At 36.0% G+C, this 11,455-nt stretch overlaps 1 long non-coding RNA gene across 1 annotated transcript; it reads left to right on the top strand.

Moving 5' to 3' along the window:
• The first annotated feature begins 1,080 nt into the window (after positions 1–1,080).
• Positions 1,081–7,903, top strand: LOC105439025. The gene is made up of 3 exons (XR_004066717.1): positions 1,081–1,149; positions 3,796–3,865; positions 7,880–7,903. It is a non-coding gene; the product is annotated as an uncharacterized LOC105439025 (long non-coding RNA).
• Positions 7,904–11,455: the final 3,552 nt, after the last annotated feature.

The following is an 11,455-nucleotide window of genomic DNA, read 5'->3' as shown; positions in this document are numbered from 1 at the left end:
GTTTTTCTCAATGAGCTATCCTACGCGCACGCGGCGCCGGAACTCTTCCGATGGCTATGTGCACCATACCGGCTGAAGAAACTCCAAACTGGAGATTTTGCTTGCGCGCTTGTTGCACTCCAAACTTTGAAGAAATTTAGATCCCAGAAATATCGGTGATAGGTGGAAAACGTGGATTCCGGAATTTACTATACCACGCCAAATAGTAAATTTTCTCACGCTCTCAAATTCATAGTGAAACTATCCCTTTTTCGTGCTCTGTACCAGAACTTTCAACTATTTTTAGGTTGCTCTGAAAAGGTGCTATTATCATCATTATTATGTATGGTAGTAGAATTAGTATTTGTGGGTATTTTGGGGGAGTTTGAAAAAAAAAATGCATTTTTGACCAATATCAATATATACAAACAAGTACACTGCATTATAGTAATAGGCTGGCTGCCATAGCTCAAACAGACAACGGATAGCTTTCTCAACACAATTCAGTAAATAAATTCTTTAAAAAAAATGTTTAAAAAAATGTTGCAGGATATAAAACATATATGCCATGCCTTCTATTTGAGGTACTGGTTTAACTAGTGACTCCAATACTCCTATTTTCTCAGCAAATAGTGGAGACACCTCTTGCCCATAGTTTAACCAGAACCTCTGACGACAGTGTATAATATACATGTATACGTGTCCCTGTTATGATCCCTTTTCAATGGGTCGCGGTCATGTTTGTGTATTTGGCACAGACATCCCATATCCCTATATTTATCTCCATGCATTTTATACGAATGAATGAATCAATAAGGTCACCCCATCGCACCTACACACACACACACATACCTACACACACGAGTATCATAAACCAGAGGGAATAAAACACTGCTTTAACGCACTGTAAACCCATTGGACAATATTACTGGCCAATGATTGTCCAATATTTCATTCGCTTTAGGCATGAAAGCGCGCCTCTGATTGGCTATCCATTGGTTGCCCACGTTATATTCATGGCAATGAGAAAACAGGGGGCGTGGCTTAGATAGAAATGATATATAAATTGTGCAGAATCATATCTTTGCTCATAATCACATATTTCAACCTGTTAGGAACTTCTAAGGACAGATTCTATTAGGATAACATACATACCAGAGTCAAATAGAGGTAAGTGCAATTCAGTATTATTACAGTTATCATTTCCAGTTGTATTGGTTTCTCATTTACACGTACAAGCAGTTGCCTTGTAATGACTATAGCAACGGTTGGACTGTTCTCTTTGAAGTTACTTGCAAACTTATAACAAAAAATAACACTTGATTTTGACAAAGTTAGGCTAATTGTGATCAGTGAATACAGGCTTTGTGTCTCTTCAGGTTTTATAAAAGTACTTAAAATCAATACAGTGTTCGATATATCCATACTTTCTTTATTCAATCGTGAAGCCTATTTCTTTCTCCATCACACAATCCCGATTCAGAACCTATATTCATAAGTGAACGTATGTTGGCAATCATCTTTTGTTATTATCACTCATCTGAACTCTACAGGATGATTAAATTAAATCTCAAAAGTTCTAAAAAAGAAACAAATTCCCCGATGTATCCCGAAATTGTAACATTTCTTATACTGTAGATATAAAGCTGCTAAGATTACATAAGAATGTTTTTACTTGGAGCTCGATTTCTTAAACACTGAATTGAAAAAAATACGTGAGCAAGTTTCTCCCCATGCTGGAGGCAACTGTAATGAATTTTGTCTTGTTACTGTCTGTGCGGAGAAGAAAACCCAATAACTGACTGGAATATTTACATTATTTATTTACCGTATCGACAATAGAGAGCGTTGTACAAAATTTCTTCTTTCTAGCATTGTATCATAAACAACATAATGAACCAAGAACAAAGGATTGACACACAAGTTACTTTCTTCTTACAGGTTTGTCTCCTGTTTCTCACAATGTATGTAACCTAGATTCAGTATACAATAATATATGAACAAGCAATATATTGACTTACCAACTGTTAAATATCCCGGTTCTAATAGATGATTACAATGAAAGATCCTCCAAACTTCCACACAATTCTAAATTGAGTTGCTAACTCCTTTCCTGTGTAATTCGGTCTGCACTGTAGGATGTTTCATGCATCCCATGAGATGCTCTACAAGCCAAGTTTATGCAAATTAGCCCTAGGCAAACACCCCACTGGACCCTGGGCTGTTCCATGAACAAGCAGGGGAACTCTGTTACATAATCTCAGAGGGAAAGGAGATCTTGTTTGTGAATACATGATTCGATTTCAATATACCATGTTTATGACGCTACAGTGTCTTTTTAACTAAAGAAATGTTGGATGATCATTTTCTAAGTAATTTTGTAAAATATAAACATTGGAGCACAGAATTATAGACAAGAACAAAACGAACGAGAGATGGAGATGTTTATATAGGATTTCCCGGCCAAATTCGCCTGTTTGTCACTCGAATTCATTTACTTTGCATTTAAGTAAGCGCAGATCGGCTTAGCCATGCCAATTATCATTCAATTTTCCAGTTTTTGTATTTAATTTAGGATTCTGGTCGAAGGGTTTCATAGATCTGTCATTGAATTTAGAAACTGCTCAACCAGCATTCAAATTAATATTCACTTGTCGCAGCGTGATTTTTATCATTCAAATTAACACCTGTCATTCGTATTCGTAATATTTTATTCAAGTTAGGAATGTTAGGGGGAAGAATTGCAACAAACTTTTACAGTTTTTAAATAATGCAATTAAAATGCATGATTTGCCATTGGGGTCTAAGCTGTTATTCCATTTATTCATTTTCAGGACAATGCAGATGGGTGTTGTCAGACATAAAGTAAAGAAGGGGCGAAATCACTAGGCATTTCCGCACGGACATGTTCATATACCCAGGAAAGGTAGGGGTACCCTCAATCGCCCATTTTTACGACAGACTAGGAATTTTACAAAAGCAATTCACATCGTCTCTTATACCCATCACACCCCTCTGTTTTTCTTAAAGAGTTTCATAGTTTACTTGCCCGCCAGCAGATCGATGGCTAAAGACTTGGCTAAATAACGAATCATGTTCAAATTGTTGACTCTAGTCCCTACTCCAGTCACACTATTGTACCCTTCTTCTATAATGAAATTATGATGAAATTAGGATAAATTTATGATGAAACATAAGACAAACAACTTCCTTACATGAACATTTACAAATATATTGAGACCATCAGGTCCGTAGATTCAAGTCGTTTTTTTCTTCTTAACAACCAAACTTAAATGCTGATGAACATCAGATAAATCTAATAAGTATAAGGGTAGAAATACAAGAAAATTAAATACGATGAAATACACATGAAAAAACAATCTTGAAAGAAAAAGAATGAGCTATAAAAAGTGTGTAATAAACGAGAAATGTATATTGACCATCAATTTAAGTGCACAAAGTGCTAATATGAATGCTACAAATGAATTAGAATGCTAAAAGTACACCGTCGCGTTGTTAGAAAATCGTGTTGCGCCAAATCGAATGACCAAATAGCGAAAGAAGCACATTGTTCATTAATTTGAATGAAACATACGTAGATTCTAACGAAAATTCCGTAGATTTGAAAACTGAACTAGAAAAGGAATATAAACCCGAGATATACATGACTGCACTAAAACCGTCGAATTTGAACGCAAGACAAATTAATTTGAATGACAAACTCGCGAATTTGGCCGGGAAATCCTATATAATAATAATACTTAGTTTTTATATAGCGCTTATTGACATATTTGAGGTGTATCTATTCTTTTCCAGGATTTCAAACAATTAGCAAGAATGGGAGATTACAAGACGATTGCCTTGGTCTTAATGTTAATCATTACAGGTAAGTAATTATTTACCATCTCCTTATTTTGGGGAATGCTTGAACAAACCTTATGTGCCCTATTTTTTTCGTTTTCGTTTAGATACCTTTAAAAATATTTTGGCAATTGTTATTGGCAAGGCTTCGTGTCTAAGACCAGAAAAGGGCAAAGGCTCTTCCGATGAGAGAAAATGGTGCTTAGGCAGTGACTTCAATGCTAGATGCACAATTAAAGATAATCTGAAAGTTTGAGTGAAAACAGACCATTTTTAATGATTAAAATTGGGAAAACTGATCTGATCGATTCCTTAATTCTCCAAAATATATCATTACAATTTAATTATTATTTAGGTTAATGTAAATTGTCACAAAGCAATGAATGGGCTCTAAATTCCATTCCAGACATTAAACTGTTGAAAGATTTTAAAAAAACCTGTCTGATGTCTTATTTTCATAAAAAAACGGTTGGGAAAATTCAAAAATCGTAGGGAGAATTTACTGTTAAAGAGTGTCGCACAGAGGTTTGAGAATTTTTCAGGATTTGTTGCATGTTAGAGGGTTAGAACATTAGAAGGAATATAATAGGTAACATTTAATACAACAATTACGCATTTTTTCATCAACCTTCAACAATGTTACCGAGTCACTTTAAAAACACAACAAAAATATTTAAGACACGTATTAATTCGAATTTTAGCATGACTCTTAATCTGCCTTCACAAAAAATGTCTACCTAAGGTTGTGTTGCACTTCGAATTAAGATGTGTCTAAACTATTAACGTCGTGTTGTGACGTGTCTTATTTATTGAAGTTAGTTGACAAGGTTTATTGATAAAAATTAAAAGTTACAGCTAAAAGGTGATGCCTTTTACAAATAAAACTGCATCATATAAGATGCATGCAAATAGTACCATGTTAAATAGGCAAATACATAAGTAAGACATACAATAGTGAATTTCATATGAAAACAAGACAAAAGAAGGAAAAGAAAAATTGAAGGAGAAAAAGAAAAGAAAAAAGAAAGAAGAAAGAAGGAGGAAACGTGGTTGACAGTAAAATAAGCGTTTACAATGTTTATGTTTATAAAATCAGTAATAAAATGCAATGTCCAAATATGAATTCAGTAAGGAAGCCGTGTCTGACCTATGTAACAATTGTATGCAGATAACTTTTTGATTAATACAATATCCTTGCAAATAAGGCATTAAAATGATTTATATTTAAAATAGTATATTGAGACTGGGTGCTATACATGTTGTTCAGAATATTGGCTTATGCAAGTATGGTTACATATCGTGCATTTGATTTTATCACATTTACGTCCTGTTGTAAGTCTAATGAACACACGTTGCGATTCGATTTACTACGGGTTGGCATATATTGCGGTTTTGAGAGCATCCTTTTTCCATAGAGATAATGAGATTGGTCCCCGTTTCACAACCGCAAATCAAATACAGTTATCGACCAACTCAATTTCGAATATGAGAACTTGTATAGCGCCCTCTAATGACAAGTTAGTTGAAATAGTAAACATTTGTAAAAAGGGCACAGCATTTCAGAAACAGGGCCCTACATAGCGCAAATGGATGGATGTTTTACGAAGAAATCTGACCGTACTCTTACATCTCGGTCACACCGCCTATGAGAGTTCGAACCAACTCCAAAACAACCGGTCCTTGGTCATTGGGAGTCATGTAATGTTGGTTCTGTGTTGGTTCAGTCTAGGATCGGTCTCATGTTGTAACTGAGGCATATCTCACTTTAGTTGCGAATAGATTACGGAAGCGGCTGACAGGTATTTTCAGACATTCGGTCCCGCTCCAGAATAGCAAGAAGAGTTGTTGAGGAATTTCAACAGAATAGTTTCCACATACAACGAATGGTTGGACATTAGTTGTAGAATAGTTAACGAAACTATCCATTTTTAAATCTTGGTGTGTTTTTTTAAATAAATTTTCAATAGAGCAAGGTCTGTCTCCTAAATATCTTCATACGTTATACTCAAAAGGAACTGAGCAAAATGCTGAACAGGGTGAACCCACCATTTTTGTAGCGTAAGCATTCAACTGAGGGTGTGAGGTGGTTTCACAGTCCATAACAACTTATAAAAAAAGAAGAGAAAAAAGAAGTTCAAGTTTATTTATTTACTATTCTTATACATATAGCTCCGTTTAGTCTCATTTGAGAACTCCCTTATCGGCAGAGTCTAGCAGCCTACCATGTACGTTAGCCTATGGACTTTTACAACAAAAATCGTTAAAATTTCTTCTTTTTTTGTGTGTAAACGAAAAGCACAGCCACCCCGACATACGTTATCACTAGCTCTTTCATTGGAACCCTCATGTCCCATTGACTTTTGAAAGTTAACCCACCGTAATTTGATCAAAATAGGTCGCAAGCTCGCCATTGCCTATATAACACATGTACAACAGGTCGAACTTTGGACTCAATTTACCACGCGATTGTAAGGTTATAAGTCAAGCACACGAAGGATAAGAAGCATGAATTATCATAGATCCGTTCTGATTTGTTCATTATGTCCATTTCATCTAACCCCCACCGTAATTTTTCCATTTAGTATAGGCAAGCATTTTGCCGAGGTAAGCAAAAACATGAATATTCATGAGCACCATGGACTATTCCATTATCAACAGAGGGGTGCAATTGTGCACCACATCAAACTCCCCTACCTTCAGTAAAGTATTTCATTGTATTACGTAGTTTGGTAAGTTTATTTTACTAATTGTTTAATTATCAGATATCAATGATAGTTTAAAGATATGGAAAGATTCTTGTATTTTGTATTTAGCAAAGCAATCTCACATACTAATTTACTATCAAGTGTCGTCTGATCCGCCGATTGTCGTCTGCTATACACGCGAACTAGCTACGTTTGTGCGGGCGAAAATGAGACAACCGGAGCAATATGCAGTGCATAACATAAAGACATTTAAAAAATAAATTTTTGATAATAATGACATTCTACATATTAGGTCTCAATAAGGAATAGTTGAACTTTATTAACTTAACAATACTTCATTATTTACTTGTGTTATGTACAAGTTAAAGCCTTTTGTTCCACTTAGTATTTTGCTCATTATATACAATTCTTTCATTCATTCACGTATTTTCTACAGTAACATTGTATGGGCCATTAATAAAGTAAATACTGATGATATCTTAAGGTTGCAAAAGAGAGCAATGAGACTATGTTGTGGCTCTGGGTTCTTTGATCACACGTACCCATTATTTTTCAGATTGAGAACTTTGAAAGTTACTGATATTCAAATTATGCAGATTGCAGTGTTCATGTACAGACTTAATAAAAAAGAACTGCCTTTATCATTTTGTAACGATTTTACTCTAAATAGAAACATTCATAACTACCAAACCAGACATTCTTCTGATTTCCATTTGTTTACACCAAGGAGTGCTTTAGCCCACAGATCAATTCGATATGTACGTCCTGACATTTGGAACGCTTTGCCACAGGAAATACGAACTTGCAATAATCTTTTGATTTTTAAGAAAAAACTAAAGGAATTATTTCTCTCCAAATATGCTTGTTAACTTTTGAGGTACATTATGCTAGTGCTATTTTTTTTTGTCAAGAAGAGGTACATTAAGGGGCATGATTTTGTATTTTTTTTATTTTGTAATTACAGAATGTCTTATCTTAAGCCATGTTTTATGTAAACCTAATAATTACCAGCTATTATCTTAGGGACGTTGCGCTTCAAACATTTTTTGTTTATGCATTGTCCCTACTATGTATTATTATTATATATTGTAACCAAATTTTATTATCTGTAAACAGTTATTTTACATGGTGAATAAATAAAACAAACAAACAAACAAACTTGCTTTGACCTTCAAGACAATTGTTGTTTTGGGGGGAGGGAGATAGTAAGTAAAAACGGAGATAAGAGATCTAATGTGGAAATATACATTCATATTCCTTGACCACACTAACACTTCTTTCTTTTTCATCTATTTTGGGGGATGCTTCCCTTGATTATCAACCTTGGTCAGCAGGATTTAAAAGGATCAGTGCAGCAGGTAAGAATACTTTGATATCATCGTCTCTTCATTGTGTGTACAATTAAATTAGAAGTATAAAGAACGTCATCAGTCAGTCTACAGCGTTTGGCAGCCTAAAAAATGGGAGAGCGACGGAAAAAAAAGGAGTAAAGAAAGAGAAATAAAGGTAAAAGAGAAGAAGAAAGGCAAACATTATTTTAGTTTCTCTACCCTGAGTAACAGGTCAACAATGTGTTCGATGGATGGAAACCTCAACCCATCGCAATTTGTATAAATATATGCATAAATCAATGTTGGCGGATTGGGGAAAAGTGAATCGGCTGTGGTCCTTCCCCAGTTTTGTGGCGGCCTTATAAAATACGGAAAACGTTTTTAAAAAAGGGGGCGAGAAAGAAAAGAAGATAGGATAAATGAAAATGAGAGAAAGAGAGGGGGGTAAAAAGGAGGACCATGAAACCTAACCGAACATGAAATTTAACATGAAACTTAACCTATACCTAAAGCCTCGGTCACAAATGCCATAACGAACTGCTACGAACGCCGTACGACCGATTTTCAAACAATGGAAATTTGGGAAAGACAATGGAAAACAGGGAGATAATTCGTACGAAATTATCTTTCGTACGAACCTTTGTGACCGTAGCATTACAAGCATTGCTTTCAAGTCGGTTCCTTTGTCATTTCCTGTAACTAAATAATTTTGCATTACAAGCCCGGCCCCCACTCAGTGTTATTTAGGGTACGCGTATGCATGTTCCCTATAGCGCCGGTTGGAGAGCATGGCTATTCCTCATTCCGGACGACGGATAGTCAACCTGTTCGAAACGTCGAGCCCTTACAGCCACCCATCCTCTCCAAGTACCGGCGCTATAGTTCTCCTTAGAACTATAAGCTAAGAAAGATAACCAACAGTCTTTTTTAGGACTACACACCCTTAAGAAAGATTGAGGAGTCCTTTTCAGGACTCCTCAATCCTCCCTCTCTCACATGTTGCAACCGCAAGCCTACTGTATAAGCACCCCTTTACCGAAGATTTTGGGAACATGAATGCGGTCCCTCCGACCCCGGAGTGGGGGGAGTGGGCCGGGAATGCAAGACTAATTGGGATTATCTTGTCATTGTTTATATTACGTGGAAAATGAAATAAAATTCGCTCTGTAAAGAGCGACTACTCCTACTACTACTAAACATAACTAAAAATAATACACCGCCGATGAGACGGAGACTTTAGACGAAAGTAGATAATTTTAAAGAAACTTTTAAAAAGTTCTATGAAAGAGAAAGAAAGACGATTTCTAAAGAAATTAAATTAAAGGGGCTGTGTATAATTCAACGAGATAATTACAATTTCTATCGCTCGTGGCGGAAATCTCGAAGGTTCTAAATTGTTTAAGACTGTGGCCCTACGATGGCCCCATCCACCCCACTTACTGTTATAAGCGTACCTGAAATGCTTGTTCCCTCCTTTTAAAAGCACCCCATATCTCAGGACTGTCAACATTTCTGAATCCTCCCCCCCCCCCCCTTACGCGGGCTTTTCCTGCCTTGGAGACCCAGGTTCAGTTTCAGGAGTCCAAAGAGAGAGAGAGAAAAACACCCTTTTTAAAAGAAGTCTCCAGGTGAAAAGTCAAATACACCCCTTTTTTTTTACAATCCTCGGGCTTGATTTTGTTGTGCGAAAAGTACCCCTTTACTGGAGATTTGGGGAACATGCATGTAGTCCCTCCGACCCGGAGTGGCGGAAGGGGGAGGTGTCGTTTCTGTATGAAGGTGAACATCTAAAAAATAATACTAGCGTGGCAAATGCGTTCAATTCATTTTTCGTGAACATAGGCCTCAATCTTGCCTGCAACATTCCCGATTCCAATTACCATTCAATTCTTTTCTAAGAGGCAACATTCCAAATAGTCTTTTCTTTTTACCTACTCACGAAACTGAAGTAATAGATATTGTAAACAATTTCAAGCTGAAAATAGTTCAGGGTATGATGGTATCACTAATGTTTTACTTTTTAAAAAATCCATGTAATAGATTCTCCTCTAACACATATTTCCAATCTATCACTAACAATTAGCACTGTCCCTAATAAAATGAAGATCGCAAAGGTTGTACCTATTTTTAAGAAAGGTGATCGACAGGACGTAGGAAATTACCGCCCCGTTTCACTTCTAACCATTTTCTCATAAATCCTAGATTTTTTTTCTCGCCTTATTGCTTTTTCAAATTGTAACCATGTTCTCTATGGCTCCCAATTTGGTTTTCGCAAGAAGCACTCGACCGCGCACGCACTTCTATTATTTATCAATAAGATTGCAAATGCTATCGTCAATGTGTTCCATACTGCGGGTATTCTCCTGGACTTCTCCAAGGCCTTCGATACGATTAATCACGATATTTTACTCCATAAATTATCCCACTATGGTGTTCGAGGGAGGGCCTTGGAGTGGTTCAGGAGCTACCTCAGTGGTAGAAAACAGTTTGCATAATACTTAGATGGTTCGGAATCAACTCTTCAACCAATTTGAAAGGTTCTTTATTACGTCCGCTCCTTTTTATTTTATACATCACTGATCTCAAAACCTCTTCTGAAATCTTAGCATTTATTCATTTCGCGGATGACTCCAATTTATTTTGCTCTCACAAAAACCCCAAACACTTCTAAACACTTTAAACACCAAATTAAATTGTTTTTAAGTGGATCCAAGCAAATAAATTGTCGCTTAATATAAATAAAACATATTTCATGCTATTCAGTAATTCTGTATCATCCTTACCAGGTCTTATCAAAATCAATAACGTAACTATCAACCAGGTTGAATCCACCAAATTCTTAGGTCTCTATAGAGACAGTAAACTAACATGGAAAGTTCTCATCAATTGTTTATGTAATAAGCTGTTGTCACGGAACTCCGATGTAATGAATACGTTTTGTACCTCATTTTGTCCTTTTGTACCTCCTCATGTCATGCTTCTACTCTATTCTACCTTGATCTTGCCTTATCTTATCTCAATTATTGTATACTCGCATGGGGGAATACCTCTATAACCTTAATGGACAAAGTTAATGCTGGACAAAAACGGGCTATTAGAATAATAAATAATGTTGGTTTTATTGCCCATACAAATATGCTTTTCTATAATTTTAATATTCTTAAAATATCAGACTTGCACTTATGTAATATTGGAATATTTATATATGAACTATCGAAAGATGATTTACCAGATGCTTTCGTCTCTTTTTTTTTCAACGCAATAATACTATACATTCTTACCCTACTAGACTCGAACTCGCACCGTTTTTGCTAACAATACTATTATTTTTACTGGACCCTAATTCTGGAACAGCCTGAATAACGAACTAGTTGAAAGCCCCTCCATTAATTCATTTAAACGAAAGCTTAGGTGTTTCCTTTCGAGTAAGTATGTATAAAAGTAATGTTTATGTCGCGCTGGATCGTACAGGTGGTAATACCAGGGACATGATAGAGAAGGACTGGAATCAAGACAACCCCATGCTCCACGCCGCCGAAAAGTTATGCGCTAATCTGCAACTGTTGACCAGGTGGTGAG

This window comes from Strongylocentrotus purpuratus, unplaced genomic scaffold (genome assembly GCF_000002235.5).
Source record: "Strongylocentrotus purpuratus isolate Spur 01 unplaced genomic scaffold, Spur_5.0 spur5_scaffold_5, whole genome shotgun sequence".
Lineage (NCBI taxonomy): Eukaryota > Metazoa > Echinodermata > Echinoidea > Camarodonta > Strongylocentrotidae > Strongylocentrotus > Strongylocentrotus purpuratus.
Note: the sequence above shows the minus strand (reverse complement) of the source record. Positions and strands in the feature narration are given on the sequence as shown.